Source organism: Canis lupus, chromosome 14, assembly GCF_048164855.1.
Source record: "Canis lupus baileyi chromosome 14, mCanLup2.hap1, whole genome shotgun sequence".
Taxonomy (NCBI): Eukaryota; Metazoa; Chordata; class Mammalia; order Carnivora; family Canidae; genus Canis; species Canis lupus.
The window spans coordinates 51,664,750-51,683,590 of NC_132851.1; the positions used below are offsets into that span (position 1 = coordinate 51,664,750).

Genomic DNA, 18,841 nt, shown 5'->3' on the forward strand with positions numbered 1-18,841 from the left:
CTCACTTGTTAGAAGATATGGATACAGGAAAAACATGTGATGATGAGTCCTAATATCTGTGCAGAAAGGGTGAGTATTATAGGACTGTGGGAGAGATAAAATGGAAGTATGAGGGGAAGAGTATATTTTTTGATTCTCCAGAGAGCAGAACAATAATATGTGGGTAAAAGTTACAAAGGGCAGATTTGGCTCAATATTAGAAAGGGCTTTCCAATAATTAGAGCAATCCACGGATGGACGGTGCATCATGAGAAGGAGAGAAAGACTGTATTGCTTTGCACTAATCAAAAAAAAATTCTAGATACATCTGTTGGACACCTGTGCCAGGTTGGGAATTGGATTAGGTAGTCTCTAATTTGCCTTATTCACTCAGACTTTGTGACACACCTCTCAATTTACCACACAGCTTTCTTTCATTGGAGTCATCTTATAGAAAGCCACAGGGCAGATTTCATGTTATCAACTGAAAGCAACAACGATAGAAAAATGAGATTGTTTTAATGAAAAGGAAAGCCTTAGTTGTGTGACAGTTGCTATCTATATTAAAGACCTCTTATTACCTATCGATGGAATTCATGACCCCAAACCAGGATAACAGACGCAGAGAAAAACCCAAGAAAGCCTCATTCCTTAGCAAGTAGTGGACTCCATGACTTTTGAAATGAAGGATGTTGGAATGCAGCTTGCATAGAAGGTGGCTGTGATAGGATTTACTCCAAAGTGCTAAGCTAGGATTTCCTTTGAGCCTGTTGCCTTTAAACTGCATGACTCATGGGCAAATTCACAAAACAAAAATGTGATCACTGTGGCTTATGCTGCCATTGCTGGTAACATGCTGGCAATGATTGTAAGAAGACTTGCCAAGCACACATTGACCCTCTGAGTCACATTGGTTCCTATGGAGATTAACACCATCAACAGCGAGAACAACAGCCCAGAAGTGCGATTGGTGTTAGACAGGGAAGAGAAAAATGGCAGTATGATCCTCTAGAAATGCAGCAATTGGAATGAAAAAGGAGCATGGGGTGGCGCAGCTCAGGAGAGAAAATGACCTATAATGGCATAGCAACCTACTTCTCTGGCTCTTCCTGCAAATGGCTGGGGATTTTAAAAGTATGGTTCCTGGCAGATAGGCTCCAATCTACTTTTATTTATCTGGCATTTCCAGCAAGTTCTTTTCTCATCCTAGATAGCTTATCTCTTCAAGGGAGTCTCTTCAAGTGGTCCTGATGCTGGAACTGCAAGTCTTGATTAACGTGTTGCGGTTCAGGGGTGGGAAGGACACAGATTACTTAAATATAACTTGAAAGGTTTTGATTTTCTCTCTGAATAAAAAGATTTTTATTTCTATTAAAGGAAACCATGACTTGAACTTCATAAATTAAGATGTCTCATGTGTTTTCATAGAGCAGTTGGGTGTCTGAGTTAGAGCCTGTTTCTTCCTTGGAAGTTGGAGGAAGTGTATGTGCTGTGCCAACCTCCCACCCCCCTTGTCCTTGCAACCGGTCTGTCTGGGCACTACCCCAGTACAGGCTTCTCATTCTGATGCTTGAGTCTCCAGCCCCTCTCCCATACAGACAGGGGAAAAATCTGGAGACACACACATTTTCCAAATTCAAGATACATGAATCATGCCCAGCTCAGATGAATCAGAGTATGTAAGGTGAGCTGTACTTTTTCCTGTCTTTCTTATACCAGCAGTTGTGGAAAATGCCTGTTATTTGCTGAACGATCAAACAGATGCAAGGAGAATAACTGATTCTTAGCAAAATCAGATTATATCTGATTTTGATTGCATCAAAGGTAACCAAGCTGAAATGACAACATGTCATTCTGGAAAAGAAAAAAGATAATGGCTTTCAGAGGAATGACAAAGCATTTTTTGGAGAAAATTAGCATTAATGAGATAGTTGGGTGGAAAACATGCCATCATTCTTTCAAAAGTTAGTGGTTGATGACTGTTCCATCTAGTGGGAGATGTGACTTGGTTTAGAGGGAAATGCATTGGGCTGTGTGTGGCCATAGATTCAGGCGCATCATTGACTATTAATGGAGTCTTGGCAAATCTCCCAAGTTCACTGGGCCTCAGTTTCTTCATCTGTAAAATAAGGGTTTGTACACACGTTATCTCAAGGTGTGAAACACAGTGGCAGACAGGGTAAACATTGATAAATGATGATGATGGTGATGATGGTTTTGACAGCGACAGCATTGATGACGGTGATGCTATGATGATGTGAGTATCAAGGGATCTTGCCCCTTAGGTTCAAATTCCATGCTTCTGAAAAGGGAACTTTGTTATAAATGTGATTTTCAAAATGGTTTTTGTAAAGGTTCTGCCTCATAAGGAAGTTCAGGAAATTATATTTTCCTGCTTAGGGAAGCAATTTGAAATCAGAGTCTAGGGGATCCCTGGGTGGCTCAGTGGTTTAGTGCCTGCCTTTGGCCCAGGGCGTGATCCTGGGGTCCCAGGATTGAGTCCCATGTCAGACTCTCTGCATGGAGCCTGCTCCTCCCTCTGCCTGTGTCTCTGCCTCTCTCTCTCTCTCTCTCTCTGTGTCTCTCTTGAATAAATAAATAAAATCTTAAAAGAAAAAAAATCAGAGTCTTATGCTCTAGGAACATGCTTTTCAAAGTCTTATGTCCCCTGACCTTCCTTAATGCCATCAGGTCTTACTATGCTACATTGTGTGTATCAGAGAAAGCAGCCTAACATAGTGCTTACGAGCTCAAGATCATAGTTGTATTCCTGCTCCGCTGCCTACCTGCTGTGTGAGTTTGGGCAAGTTATGAACCTCTCTGTGTTTCAGTTTCCTCACTTGTAAAATGGGATGATGATATGAAGACCTCATAGGGTGACTGTGGGGATGACATGTATTAGTATGCATAAGGTACCTAGACTACTACCTATCTTGCACAAAGTACACATTCATTAACTTTCAGATGTTATTATTATATTTCTTTCTGAAAATTTAAGGGTTGAGAGAAATGTCACATTCTAATCCTTTTCATTTATAAATTAATCTTTTGTGAAACTTACTAGAGTATATCTTTAGTTGATGGTACTTTTATAGTTGTCAGCTCAGCTTTGGGGTTTGTTCTTAAGTCTTCCTTGAAAAAGCAAGTATGTGTGTGTCTGTGTGAAGAAAAAGTCTGTAAATGAAGGCTGCCACGTATCTTCCCACCAGATGGCGCAGCACTCCTGTCATTCCAGTGCTCAGCTACCCTGAGGGAGGCAGAGGATTTTGATCTGCATCCAAAGAATCACCTCATCTCTCTCCCTGCAGAGAGCACAGAGCACAAGACTTCATGTCAGATACCTGCCGCTAGTTCTTGCCTGTGATTTCATAGGAACTACATAAAAGCTAAAGCTCCTTTAGTTTTTAATTTTTTCCCCAGTATTTTATTCCAGTCTAGATTTGACCTTTCAAGGACGTACTTTGTTCATTGCTCCTTATATCTGAAAGAGGAAGGCTGTTGAGTAAAAAATGAGAGTCTGTCTCCTGTCTCTCTAGATTGACTGTTTTAACTGAAAACAGACAATAAACAAATGGACACCACAGAAAACAAGCGCTTATCTACTGGAGGTAGACTGCTTCTGAACAAAATATTACAGGGGTGAATTTTGTCTTCAGCATCCCATGTCCCTTCCTTCTCTGTCTTAGCCTCTCTTCTGTGACCGTTAGGAACCAGCTGGGCCTGTGTTGCTCAGGCCTCCATGCTCATGCCTCATTCTTACCCACTTTCCTGTGCTCCTTACTTTTCCCTCATCAACATTTCACTCTTCTGAGATTTAGCTCCTTAGGGACTTTCTCATTTACCGAAACTAATCTGTTGAAAGAATCCAGTGTCTTAACAAATTATTGCACAGAAATATTTTCCTGACAAAAAAACACATTTAATTTTTATTCAAAGTACTAATAATCCCAGAAATTGAGAAATGAGGCTCTCTCATCTACTAATTTTTCTTGTGGGCTATGAGATTATGATTATTATTTTTGTAAAAAATTTTGTATTTTATTTTTAAATTTTGTATTTTACAAAAATCACTCCTAATGAGCTTATCTGAAAGTTGCTGAGGGAGTAGATCTTAAAGAGTCTCATCACAAGAAAAAGAAATGTGTAGGTATGTGAGGTGGTGGATGTTAATTAACTATATTAACTGTGGCGATCATTTCACAATATATGCATATATTGAATCATTATGTTGTAATAATGGGCGGGAACACAACTGATGAACTGAGTTCCCATCCACATTCACAGATCTAACATAGTTTTCTGTACCACGTCTCTCTCACAGAAGTCCAACTCACAGACAGCAGGAGCCTTCTCAGATTGTGTCAAATTGCTTCTGAGACGGAGAGATTTCCATGGTACTAATGGAAATCAAATGGCCAAGCTCAGCTTTCTGGTAAGAGCTGGTCTTGGCTTCTTCCTTACAGAAAGACCTAGCTGGCATTGCTCACTATCTTCTCCTTCTGCGCCATCTGAAATCTGCACCCTGAGCCTGCTGGCAGCTTTCTAAATCTCTTTATTCCAATTTTGGCACAACCTTCTCTCATCTGTGACTTTGGAGTCTTCTGTTGTATTACCCCATGGTTCAGGCAGGAGTTGGGAACTTATCAGTACCCATAACAAAGAACACTTTTTCGCCCTAAGAATCTGAATGGTGTATCTCTTACAAATAGAAATTGTTAATTTATTATTTTGAAGACTATTTTAAAGTCAATCAAGGTTACCATATGTTGTCCTCTTGTAGCAGAGTAGAGTGAGTTTTATGTGCTAATTTTCAAATTTGCATCCTTCCAATCTAGTTGTCCCAAACTGTCACAATGATATGTTGGAAGTATCAATTAAGTCATTTCACCGCTTGGGTTTAAAGCTCTTCACAGGCTTCCCATTCTCTATCCTAACATCAAAGATGTTAGGACAGAGAACAATTTGTAATACTGTCAGTTACTCATTAGTTTACTTGTTTGTTTTCTATCTTTCCATCTAGAATGGAGACTTTGTGAATAGGAGCCTGTTGATCTTCTTCTCCATTGTATCCTCATGAACTACCACAGGGTTACAGATAGGAGACGTTCAACAAATTATTGTGGGGCAAATATTGTTATTTTTCTGTCTGCCACTTTTCATGACCCAGGGCTCTCAAAGCCCATATCTAGAGAAAATTATACAGTGATGGTAATGGAAAGAAAAATGACCATTTACTGAGCAACTACTATATATATATCAGACATTTCATGCACAGTAACTCTATTTTATATTGTACAGGTTAATATTATTAACTTGTTTTGTAGATATTGAAAGTGAGGTGAAGTGATGTACCCAAAAGGCATGCAGAGTTAGAATAAAACCCACATATATTTGTTTCCACTCAGTATTTACTCTATTATTCCAAGCTTTGTCTTTATCACATAATCTTTGTATTACCCTAACCTTGAGGATATTATTATTCTTTACAACATGGAGTATGGTAACACTTAGCTAAATGTAGCATTTATTTGCATGTTTTTTATCCTGACTGTAGACATGGATATAATAGGAGAGAATTTATTTTAAAATTAATAAAGCAACTTTGATGCCCTCAAATATTTTTCAAACTGTGAATTACAAGGTTGTAATGGCTAGACCAGTAGTAGAAACCCAGGATCCAGAGGGAAAGACAATTCTTTGTGTAGCCTACCATTGTGGGCATGTCCCTGGCCTAGCCTCCACTTATCTGGGTTGTGGAAATAGAGAAAGCTGAATGTAAAAAATCTAAAAAGGTGTTTTCTTAGGAAATGAGAGTCATCAAGGCACAAGCATTCTTGTTTTGCTCTTTTTTTCTGAGAGCGTGCAATTATCCCAAATGGAGAGAAATATTCCTCCAACATTCCCCCGCTAGAATTCAACAATGCAACAATACAAGGGGGACAGCATCACCAGTTGATGGGCAACTGGTGCCCAGAGTGAAATGCCAAGGGAGCCTGCCAGTGGTGTTGGTGCCTGGTGTGTATATTGGCACAGAGTAGAAAAGATACTGCCCAGCAAAGGAGTAGTGCTGGGTAGATGTAGAAGCAGTCAGCAGAACGGGCAGCCATTCCTTAGTGGTCTGTGCCAAACAGAAGAGGCAGCGCCATCTGGCAGATGCTTAGAGGTATCTGACCAATGGGTTTTGTGCATGAGCCATGTGTGACACCCTTGGAGATGCAGAGATATATGGAAGGATTTTGCAGAGGCTGTGTTCTGTATTAACTGATGGTAGACTGATGATTACTGAAGATGTAATACAGTTTGCACTCATAGGCTGTTCTAGGGCATGAAGAAATCCTCTCTTACAGGATAGTTGTGAGGAATGAAGGAGACTGCATGTATGACATATCTGTTCCATGGCTGGCATTTAGTAGGTGATCAACATGGTTAATCTCCTTCCCTACTCTTGTTGTATCTTTTTAGAAATATTGCCATTAGCATTGTGTCACTGCAGTATTCCTACCTAAAAGGTGCTTTTTATTTATTTTATTTTTTAAAGATTTTATTTATTTATTCATGAGAGACAGAGAGAGAGGCAGAGACGTAGGCAGAGGGAGAAGCAGGCTCCATGCAGGAAGCCCAATATGGGACTCGATCCCGGAACACCAGGATCATGCCTTGAGCTGAAGGCAGGTGCTCTGCCGCTGAGCCACCCAGACATCCCTAAAAGGTGCTTTTTAGGAAAAGTATAACAATATGAATATCCCATTAAGAACATTAAAATAGAAGTCTACTTGGATATTTTTTGCATTGGGATAATCTCTAATAATACCAACGCCAAATGTTTGTATCATAGACTGTTCTAAGTTCTTTATACATGTAGGTGTATTTAATCGTAGTAGGTGTGTAATTTTACTATCAGTGTATTATCATTGAGGAATAGAGATGCCAAGAGGTTAGGTAACTTGCTCAAGTAAGCAAGTATAAGAGTTGGAATTCACATCTGGGTACTGACCATGTGCATAATAACCACTACATTTACTGCCTTTCTGTATCTACTATTGTTCAGATAATAAAGAAAACACTGACCGAGTGGTTTCTATAGGCAGGGCACTGTGCTGGGTGCTGTAAGCTGCATTGTACAGTTCCAGGGGGCACCCATAGACTAGGTAAATGCAGTGTACAGCCTGGACAGCAGTACACTGTAGCCCTAGAGTACTCAAGATGTGATCTTTTCTTTGAAACAAGATGTTCTGTAAAAGTCCCATTATTGAGAGCAAAAAATGCTATAGAAGAGAGGACTGAGAGATTAATTTTGAGTTTTTTATCCATTTAAAAGGTATAGAGATATGGGGTAAATTTGTAAGGTAAATCGTTTCAAATTTATTGATTTCTCTTCATGTAGAACATGGGAGATATGTCTCTAAGACTTTAGTACCTAAAAACATTACTTTTCTAGGCAACAGGTATTGCTTTATTTTATGCAGAGTATCTTTTTAACAGATTAAAAATCTTTTTGTTTAGAATATTTAGAAGCTTAGAATTGGATTAGGGTTCCAAGTTTGGTAATTGTATGGTCTCATGATGTCTGTCCATTTCAGTGACCTGATTATCCATCTGATCTCATGTATCTTCTTTTATCTTTGTTTTGATTTCTTTTGAGTATTTACATTTTTATATTTAACTGGATGCATTCCTGCTGGTTGATTCAAATATTTGGTTGTTAGAATCGTTGGGTGTCATGTTATTCCCCTTAAAGGGGCATTAGGCAGGCTCCCACGTGCAGTCCCTGTTCACAGTACAGAATGACCAACTGTACAACTTGAGCCCCGGTCAATGTTTGATGTAAATTATTCCTGGCTATTTTAGAAGCAAGAATATTTTTCTGCTCTTTGTAGGGAAGTGTTGCTGTTCTTGTGGCTGATTGATTGATTGTATGATGACAGTCCAGCTGTAAAGACCATCATCTTGACACATTTAATATTATATTTGGTCTACTGAGGGCTGGCTTGATTTTGATAAACACATAGCTGAAAGAGAAAGTCTGTCTCCTGATAGGGCAGCTGTAAAAGTTTATAGAAACAAGAAAGCAGGTGGTCTTAGAAGAATAAAGATCAAGAGAATTATGCACAGTTTCCACAGGCCTAGTGTGTTCCTTTTACCTGCCATGAGGTACCTGCTTTAACATTTGAGAGAGGTGGGACTTGGTGTCTGTTTCCACTGGAGAGGAAAGAAAAATAAGGCAAAATGTTCCAGGAAATTTGTCTTGTTAGTCTTTACAGCAGCCCTAAAATATGATCACTTCTAATATTTTTCTTTGTCAGATGGAGATAATAAACCATCAGAGAGGTCAGTGAACTTGCTCAAGGTCACACAGCTGGACTGCAGAAAAGCTGGGATTAGGAATTGGGTGGTTTGACCTTAAACATGATCACTAAGCTCCTATTAGCATGCAGTATGGTGTTTGCTTTACTAATAGCAGGAAAATGTTGTTAACTGTGATACCTTAGCTTATTGAAGCCAATAATAAAGAAGAAAATTATCATAGTTCCAGGGAGGAGAAGTCTGTCTGCAATCTTGTGTGTTGGTGTAGTTCGTGGGACTGAAGGCAACAAATCTCTTTGGATCCCAAACTGTCAGCCTCCCAAGGTCTTTGAGGTTGCTTGTATATTGATTGACTGGAGTTGCATGTGTGGTGTTTTGAGATCAAAAGATGAGGTACCAACAGATCACATTAGTGGCCATTAGTGCTGCTAGAGGACAGCCTATTCAGACAAAGAAAATCCTTATCTATTGCTGGTCACAGAGGAAACTGCCTTCACTCTGTGCTGCTTTCTTCTGGTTGGGTTAGGAACTCATCAATCCAGAGAAATAGGATGTGACTTTTTTCCTGATTTGGTATTAAGAATTCAGAAATTCTGGGCATTATATATTTTAAAAATCCAAAGTGTGCAGAAAGTATATGGTTTTACTTTCTAAAGATGTAGCACATACTGTTAGCTTTCTCTGCTTTCTCAGAGGGCTTAAATACTATAATTGACCTTGGCCTCTCAGAATCCATTGTGGCTACTGTGGAGAAGAGAGAGCCAGCATCATCCATTCTGGATCAGAATCATCTCTGTTAGTCTTAGAGGGCACCTTGATGTTTCAGTGGCCCCAATTCACTGCATGGGGTGAGAAAACTTCTCTATGTCATGGGGACCAGGACTAGATAAACAATGCAAACAGTGTGTTTACAGATATGCAAATAAGCATGCAAATTAGACTCCTGTTGGCTTCATTTAGAATGTAATTTAAAATTAATTAAAAATTAAGAGGTAAATTAGAAGCTAACATTCAACACCATATGGGAAAATATACATATTTATCAGACTGGCATATATGTATACTTGCATTGGTGGAAGCTAATTGTGATGTGTGCAAAATTCCTCCATTTTGATATTGCATAAAATTAATGTGGGGAACCCAATATGTCGCAATGATTATGCCACTCTATAAATTAAAATTCACTTTAAGAATTAAGTGAGTACATTTCAAATGCATGAAATTTTTGTAAACTTATACTAAAGGACATTGAGTTTTACAGTTGGAAAGTAAAATGATAAATCAGGTACAGTTTACCTCCATATGCTATAAAATATTCGTGAAACTCATTTTTCTCAAATGGGGTCATTGAGCACATTCACCCTGGTGGGCCTTTTGCATATTGTTAATATGCGATCTATACTTGGAAAGTAATGATTTCCCTCTCTCAGCCACTCAGGAGTTCTGGGTGATTAATGAGTTAATGGCTGCATCCACACAAGGCCAAAACAACTCATTGAAAAGTGAAAAATTCAATCACTCTACTGACTGTTTTGTCTACAAAACAACCAAACAACCTCTGTGATTGATTTTCTTTTCACTGAATTGATTGCTATTTTTTGGCAACTTCATTGAATTAGCCAAATGTTTGAGTGTGGACTGGCTCCTTATGTGAATGTTGTAAAACATTTCCATATCAACCTTTCCACCATCCCTAAAAATGCGTATAAGCAAGGATTCAACTTACAGTATCTGTGTAAGAAAATGAAAATTATTCTATATTTTAGCTATCTTGGACACAATATTTAATTGTATCACAATGTAGGTAGTTTTAAAGATAATGACAAGTAAGGCAAAGGGCATCCTCTTATATTTTAAAAAATTCACAGAGACAAAGGGATCTGAAGTCAACCAGAATTAAATGACTACAGAGCATACATGTCAAAAAGAGAGGAAATCGACAATAATAGTGACAACAAAAAAATAACAACAAAACTCTTGCAAAGACTGAAGGAAGTCTCAGAAGATAGTGTCATTAGTGAGCAAGTTAGGATTTGGAGGCATGTTCCAAAAGTAAGAACGGCTAGTTTCCAATATGGGAAACAGGAGTAGAAGTTAAAAAGAGGAGGGAGATTCAAGAAAAAAAAAAAACAAAAACCTGTGTGCTCTTAGCTGGCGTACATATGTATACATTGTCTACTATAATTGAAGATTGGATAAAAATAGTTTTTTTTGTATTTATCTCTGTTAACTTTGATTGCTTTATTTTTAATAATATTGACAGGCTGTGGCTAGTGTGATGAAAAGTAATATTCTTTAAAGTGTTGGAGTGGAGAGGAGAGTAAAACACACCTGTTAAAGAGTCAGTTAACATTTGGAAAGAAAGAAAGAAAGAGAGTTATGTTGCTTTTTATTTGTTCAACTTAAAGGTACAGCAGGGATGCAAAGAAGAAAGGAAAATTCTCATTGTTATTTCCTTTGGTTGAGTGCAAAAAATCTTGTTTTAATAAGATAGAAATTTATTAAAACCAATGGCAGCACAGGGTAGAAATGAACATTGGTGATCCAACCCTTAATGTGCAGATTAATCTATTGAGACTTCTAAAGGTGAGAAGACCCACTCAAGGTCACATGGTTAGTTTGTGCTAGGAACAGAAGAAATTTCCAGATTTCTTGATTCTCAGGCTAGAGAATAGTGTCTGTGAATGTGTCAGAGATGAAGAAATAAGTTAAAAGAAAAGTTGGGAGAAAAGGTACAAATGCATTTCAAGAACTGCATTTGTTTTTTGTTGTTGTTTTGTTTTTTAAAGATTTTATTTATTTATTCTTGAGAGACACAGAGAGAGAGAGAAGCAGAGACATAAGCAGGCTCCCTGCAAGGAGCCTGGTGCGGGACTTGATCCTGGACCCCAGGATCACACCCTGAGCCAAAAGCAGATGCTCAACTGCTGAGCCATCCAGGCATCCCTCAAGAACTGCATTTGAATAGAGATTGCAGTAGATGGAAGGGCTCATAGTGAGACCTAAGAAAGTTGATGCCAGCTCCGAGTGCTCTTTCTGGGTTGCATGAGTGAGTTAATGTCAGGAGCAGTTGCAAAGTCTAAATGGGCCTTCCCCATCCCAGGAGAGTAAATGGTGCTGTAGGAGGCCTTTGGCTGATTTGAGAAGAGACACAGAGGAATAGAGAGGGGAAGGACTTCTGTATTTGGAATTTATGTTGATGTTGAGTCCAGTCTCATAGTAGTGTAAGAGAATCATCATTTTTGGAACAAAAAAGAATTGTACGAAAAGAATTTTAAAAAGCTAGTGCTATTAAGTGCTATAAATGCTGTAGTGCAGAGGGTAGAGGTGAGGGTGAAGAAGGATTGTGATAAGATGAAACCAGGTAGTGGTGAGAAAGCCCAGAGTGGGGAGAGTTCTGGTAGAACTTGTGATAGACAGAAGAGGAAAGGTCAGATGTGCATTTGACTTAAATGCATTTTAACAAAGTGTCCATATAGCTCTGATGCTTCTCTTAGGACAGTGACAGCTTGTCACTAGACATTGCAATTCTGCTGTGGCATGGTTCATTCATATTCAGTAGACGTGGCTGAAGTGTTTGCTCACCATCAGTCTGCACCAACAGTAACCTAAAACAAGGCAGGCATCATTTCTTCAAGGAAGAGCTGTTTCTTATAAGTACCGCGTGCTAACCAATTGCGCCACTGGAGCTCCAAGAAGAGCTGTTTCTTATCAGTGATTTGAATTGTGGGCTGCAGCCTCGCAACGGTCACAAAATATCAAATTCTCGTAGGTTCACAACACAGCTTACATAATTGGTAGGATGCCGAATCAAAATTAATAAAGGCATGGTAGGGAGGGGGGAAGGGAGTTAAAAGTAGGGGCTGGCTTAGCACTTCATTGTGCTTTCTAGTCCAAGAGAGAGTGGGAAGCAGCAGGACAGGAAAGGGAAGTGGAAATGGTCAGCTGTGTATTCCCTCGCTTGGTTTTGTTTTGCTTTTTTGCTTTGTTTTGGTTTTACCTGGGAATAGGAAGGCATATAGAGGACACCCAGTAAGGATAATGGGTGTTTGTTTTGAGACCCCAGGAGGGGCCAACACCGGCATAAGATAGCCATAGTTAAGAGGGGGAGGATCTTGTTGGCATTCTTGAGGCTCTGTTTCCTGTTAATGAGGATGCTGAGTCAACAGCTAATAGGCCTGATGTGGCAGCTGCAGGACACGTAAGCCACCTTACCTTCCCCTCCTCTCCCACTCATCACCACAACAGGGAGAGAAGTAGCAGGAGGGAAGGCTGTTTGAAAAACGGCACAATTTTATTCAGGAGAGACTAGGTATTCCCTAAAGCGGCTGTTTAAATAATTGGATCAAACTAAATTTAAACCAGGTTAGACATTTAGTTAATTTATTTTTCTCTAACCAGCAGGTAGAAGTTCGGGGGAAGACAAGATTATAGACAAAATAAAGGCACTACATTTTCTCTGATAAAAAAAGTCTTTTCACATTTTCATATCCTGTTGGTTTTCCAGGAAACATAGAAATGATCTGTAAGAAATAATCTCAAAAATGATGTGATGGATTAAAGCTGGGAAAACGTGCCCTGGAATGCCTAATGGCAACATTATTCTATGTCTACATACACAGATCAACTTGGCTGCTGAATATAGGTTTTTTTTTTTTCAAAGCAGTTGATTTCAGCAAGGCAATTATTTTATTGCTCAATAAGACTTAATATTTGGATTGAGTGAATTCCTTTTGCTCTTTATTTTGAGGTCTATGTTTATAGTCTTACTATGAGAGTACAAATTTTCTCACAGAAACTTGCCATAGTTTTTAACAAGCCAGACTTAAGACATCATTTAATCTGGAAATATTCAAGGGAATGTGGTAGGGGTAAGTTCAGTGCAACTCAACAAAGGTTGACTGTGGCCTTAGTCTACGGAGGGCATTCAAGAGGCATCGAGGGTAAGAAGGGGTAGCAGGAGAGGAGGAGGGCCATGAGGAAACAGAAAACATAAAGAATAGTTTTGGTTGAGGGTACTGGGAGGGCTTCTTAGAGAGATGGCTTCTGCGCTGGGCCTTCGAGAAAGACTTGATTTCCATAGTCGGAGATTTTTCATGGGAAGGGCATTTATTTGAGCTGAAGAAGTGTGGCTGAAGCGTGGATAAAGTGGGGATAAAGAACTAAGAAATGCCCAGTGGGTTTCCTGCCAGCGAGGTAGTCTGGTGTGCTGAGATCACTAGGTAGTTTCTACTGGAGACAGAGGAATGGACAGGGGTGTGTGAGGGTGACATGAAATGGGGAGGGCAATCAGGAGAAAATGTCAGAAAGGAAGGCAGGAGCTGGGGAGTGGAGGCCTTACAATTTAAAAGTACCTCTGTCCTGGGAGATTTAAAAATAAGCCAGCACAGCCTACTTGCTCTGACACTGTCTAGATTTGGTAGATGTCAGTGGAGCAGAATTAAAAGACTCAGAGCTTGTGATATTCTTTGGGACCTGCCATGTAGAATTGGAATCTTTAGGTCTCTGCTGCTCGAGTGACTGTTTTGATGGGCTCCATTGGATTGGATGGACTAGACCTCTTGGATGTTGTCAGTTGTGCTGAGCAGACACATGAGTCACCACTGAGGAGCCATGGGCAGCAGCTATTGGCCAGAAGATCAAAAGAAACACAGGAAGACTCAGTAAAAAGGAAAGGAGGCTGATAATAAAAACTCCAATTCCCATATTGGATAATGAAAAGAATCTCAAAATAACCTCAAACCTGCCTTACCTAAGAGGCTCAAGGAAAGCAACAAACTCTTGTGGGTATACTCTAAAATCTCTCTGTAGACTAGTATTTTTAATTTGTTATTTGAGCGTAATACCTGTGTTGGTTCAGTCTTACACAAATTCTTGAGGTAATTAGCTTCATAGAATATTGCTAGGTTGGCATATTTCCCTTGCTCCTATCACTCCTGGGAATATCAAAACCAGACGACAGGTACTCTTATTACAGAGTTATATTAATAAATTTAATTAACATAAAACAACATTAATCCAATGGCTGGCACCTGAGGCTGGAGAGCTTTCCCTTCTCTCACACTATCAAATTGCCAATCTTGTAAGTACTTGCCAGTTAGTGTTTTTTTTTTTCTTTTCTTTTCCTTCCAAGTCAGGGTTATTGAAGTATGATTTACATAGAATAAAATCTCTTCTTATTAGGTATATAGTTCTATGAGTTTTGACAAATGTATACAGTTGCATAATTAATACAATCAAATGGAAAGTATTTCAATCATTCCAAAATTTCCTTGTGCCCCTTTATAGTCAGTCTCCTCCTCTCACATCACCGCCTGGCAAGCATTGATTGATTCCAGTTACCATAGTTTTGCTTTTTCCTAGTTTTGCCTTTTCCTTGTTGCCTTTTGAGTGTGGCCTCTTCCACTGAGCGTAATCTGCTTTCCAGCTTCACCCATGATGTTGAATGGATCATTTTGTTCTTTTATTGCTGAGTAGTTTTCCATGAATGAATGGATGTGCTTGAATTTGTTTATCCATTTACCACTTAATGAACACTTGGGTTATTTCTAATATCTGGTGGGTGTGATGAAAATTGCTCTAAAAACTCCCCCACAGTGTTTTGCCCAGACACATGCCTGCATTTTTCTTGATGTTCTGATAGTGGCATTACTGAGTCATATGGGTAAATACGTGTTTATCTTTATAAGAAATCTCCAAACTCTTTGAAAGTGGTGGCACTCTTGATTCTCCACCCAACAATGTATGAGAGTTCTAGTTGCTCCACATTCTTCTCAGCACTTTGTATTTTCATTGTTTTGTTTTTTGCTTTTAAATTTTGGTCATTTTAATAGGTGTATAGTAGTATCACATTGTAGATTTAATTTGTGTCCCTCTAATGAGTAATGATACTGAGCATATTCTCATGTGCTTATTTTCTGCCCATACTTTTTTTTTGGGAGAAATGACACTGGCATTGGTGAAATAATAGGCATACAGATCAATGGAGGAGCAGAAAGAGAGTCCCAGAAATAACCCAATGTTACATGGTCCATTGATTTCTTACAATAGAGAAAGGATAGTTTTTATCAACAAGTGGTGCTGAGATAATTGGACATCAATAGACAAAAAAATGAAGTCATACCTATTATCACCTACAAAAATTAACTTAAATTTGTTCAGACCTAAATGTAAACCTAAAACCATACAAATACAGGAATAAAACATAAGAAAACACCTTTGTGATGGTAGATTTAACAAATATCTGTAGGACATGAAAAGCATGAATATAAAAAGAAAAAAATCCCTAAATTGGACTCTGCAAACTTAAAAGCTTCTGCTTTTCAAAAGAAAAGTATTAAAAAGGTATTAAAAAATTAAAAGACAAACCACAGACTGGGAAAATATTTGCAGATTATAGATAAAAGACTTATACTTGGAATATATAAAGAGCTCTCATAACTCAGAAAAAAAAAAAAACTACCTGATGAAAAATGAGCAGAAGATTTGAACAGAGCCTCCATCAACTGACATTTCCTTTGAGGCTACCTCATTGTTGCTGCCAATAATCTTGCATCTAATGCGTCCATTCTGACCTGCTTTTTGCTTTTCTGGGACCTGAAAGGTATGTGTGATATCTCTTTCCGCCTCTGTTGTGTGCTGGTCCATCCTCCTTAGTCTCTAACACTTCTGTGCCTCTAAACGTGAACTTTCCTGGACCACCTTTCCTTACAGCACTGGCTTCTTAGTCTCTTTCCTTTTCTGTCCTTCTGTCCCTCGCCCCCCTTCCCCTTCTGTTTTCTTTCTTTCTCTATTTCTTCTTACAGAAAGAGTGTTGGTTTGGGTTCTAATAGCTTTCTGTCATACCGCATAAAGAACTTTTTTTTTTTTTTTTATATATATTGTGAAATTTTTAGTGCAACCAGGGAGATTTTGGATTGAACTTCAGTTTTGGGGGATGAGTGTAATGTACTTAGTGAGAAGGTATGGCTCTTCTAATGTGCCCTAATTATTTGATTAGACAGAGACCCGAAGTGGCTAGAGCAGGGACTCTAACACCAAATGTTTCAGATTAGTGTACTTTTAGACTTTATTTTCTCTCACTGAAAAGATATCTTCATGCTTCCATGGAGGAGGGATAAAGGGGAAAATTGGGAAAGACCTATAACCGACAGCTGTGAGGGGCTTCACTTGGCAAACTCTGAGCGGCACAGCATCCAGGAATGCCATCGACAATGTGTGTGGGTTTTTTAAAAAAGGAATTATTTATTTATTTATTTATTTATTTATTTATTTATTTATTATTTATTTATTTATTTTTACAGAGAGTGAGAGTGAGATTGAGAAAGAGAAAGCAAGAGCGAGTGAGCATAAGCTGAGGGAGGATCAGAGGAAGAGGAACAAGCCGACTCCATGCTGTGTGCAGAGCCCCATAACCTGTGACCAATGGGCTGATCACAGGACCCTGAGATCATGACCTCGGCTGAAATCAAGAGTCAGACACTTAGCCAACTAAGCCTCCCAGGTGCTCCTACAGTCTGTTCTTTGTGAATGCAGCCCCTGGAGTTATGCTGGACCGTTTGCCTATCCTTTCTGGAAAGGGGTGAGCAGGGAAGCAAAGGAGACTGGAAGCCGGCCTGGGCCCCAGGGTTATGCTGCTTGAGAGGCTTTCCTGCTTGCAGGAGAGTGGCAGTTTTACATTACTGGCAAAACTCACTCCTAACCATCATTTGTCCCCATTTTACTTGTCCAGAATGAGGGCTGCTGCCCCAAGAGCAGCCCTCTGAAGCTGTGGTTCTTCCCTACAACTATTCTCAGAGCAAAAGCTTGGAGTTGACTGAACCATATGGCTGGTTAAATATGACTGAACCATATTATGGTATATTAAAAAAATATACACCACACATTAGAGGAGTGCATGAGGGAGAGGAAGGTGCTGTGCAGTGTTCAGGCAGGGAAATAGACTCTACAATAACAGCTTCTAAATCACACTTCAGTATCTCAGGAGCTTATCCACTGAGAGTGGCTTAGTGTGGTCATGAATTTTCTTCCTCCGTGATTAGAAATGTCCCGAAGATTCAGCTGGCTTGTCACTGCAGCCCATTGTAGAGGTTCTTTGCTCTACATTTAATTGTTGATTACTTTCATACTGAAATTCATTCAGGTGGAGGGGTGAGTGTGTGTGTGTGAGAAATGCTTCTATCTGAGACCTTTATTGGTAGGAAATTTTGGGGTTAATCCTTTAATTATAGAACATAGACTCCAAATTCTGCTTGAGGATTTTTATTTTTTAAATCAAAACTTTTCTTCTTCAGTCTTTACTTGCTAACAATTGCATTTCTGGTGTTTGTAAATGAAGAAAAGAAAAAAAAAGGTACCATGACTTCATTATGTTGGCAAATAATAAAAAAATTACACCAGCAACTAAAAATAGTGCACAGATATGTGAGGCAGGACTGCAGACCTTTTTGCCCTAACTCCAAGGACCTACCAGTGGGGTGAACCCAGGGGCTATAGAAAATGGATGGGCTGGCATGACATTCTAATTTTATTTTATTTTTTCCTTTGCTCCATTTATTTCTTTTGGAGCACTTACACTGCTGGCTCAGAGTACAAAATAAAGGTCATGGATCATAACATGTTTCAGCTGGAAGGAATCTCAGGCATCCTTTAGCTCAGGCACCTCATTTTATGGATGAAGAAACTGAGTCCAAGAGTGGGAAAGTGCTTTGCCCAATTTCAGGCAGCTAATCTTGTGTGGAGCTGGGAGTGCCTTCATGCCTCTTGACTCTGTATTTTTCTTCTCTAGCACCATGGAGAACAGCTGCTTGTCTCTCTAGTCTAGTAATGCATTGGAAGCAGCCACAGTGTGTGTATGAATCTAATGCATTTATTTTACAATTAGTTTCGTGTTAAAAAGCTTATCTCTCCAGTTCAATTTGTTTGAAATCATATTTTTAAAAAGCCTTTATGTGAGAAGGTAGCTGAGTTGCCCCCATAAACAAGGGTGTTTTCTCCTGATTAGTTGCTTATTTCCTTGTGTACTGGTACCTGGAAGATTCCTGGGCAAGGCCACACAAACAGATGTGACTTTCCAAAGCTGATCCTTCATCAACCTGAGTGTGTAGACCTTGCGGCTTCGGAAGGAGCGGCTGTCATTCCCACAGTGTCCTGCAGAGGGCAGCCTTTACTTTCCCGTGTTTTACTAGCTTTTACCTGGACTGGAATGGGCTTGTTTGTCACCTAAGTGCAAATGTCATTTTAGCACTTCACTGGTCACAACACCCTTTCTGGCCTTTATAGGAAATGACATATTCCTGTGTTCTTTGTCTCCAACACATGCTGCATAAAGGCAAGGGCAGTTATTATGCTTTAAATGGTTGGAGAGAAAGTGCAGAGACCTGTAGGCCAAGTACCAGGGAGCACAGAGAACACAAATCAGGTTTCGGTGTCACCTGGGTCTTGTGGGAAGTAGAGAAAGGGAAGGATTGACTTTGTGTCCTGTTGCTATTAACAAGCTTTCCACTGTCATTTCTCTTCCCTGGGTCAGAGTGATATTAAAACAAGATTGGCACTCCCC

At 39.4% G+C, this 18,841-nt stretch overlaps 1 long non-coding RNA gene across 2 annotated transcripts in view; it reads left to right on the plus strand.

Moving 5' to 3' along the window:
• Positions 1 to 18,841, plus strand: part of LOC140603483 (uncharacterized) — an 88,642-nt gene that overhangs the window by 63,667 nt on the left and 6,134 nt on the right. The window contains exon 1 of one of the 2 annotated variants that reach the window (XR_012006464.1): positions 4,274 to 4,411. The exons of the other annotated variant lie outside the window; for it this stretch is intronic. This is a non-coding gene — a long non-coding RNA (uncharacterized lncRNA). Of the gene's footprint in view, positions 1 to 4,273; positions 4,412 to 18,841 lie in introns of those variants that run through there. 2 annotated transcript variants of the gene reach the window in all.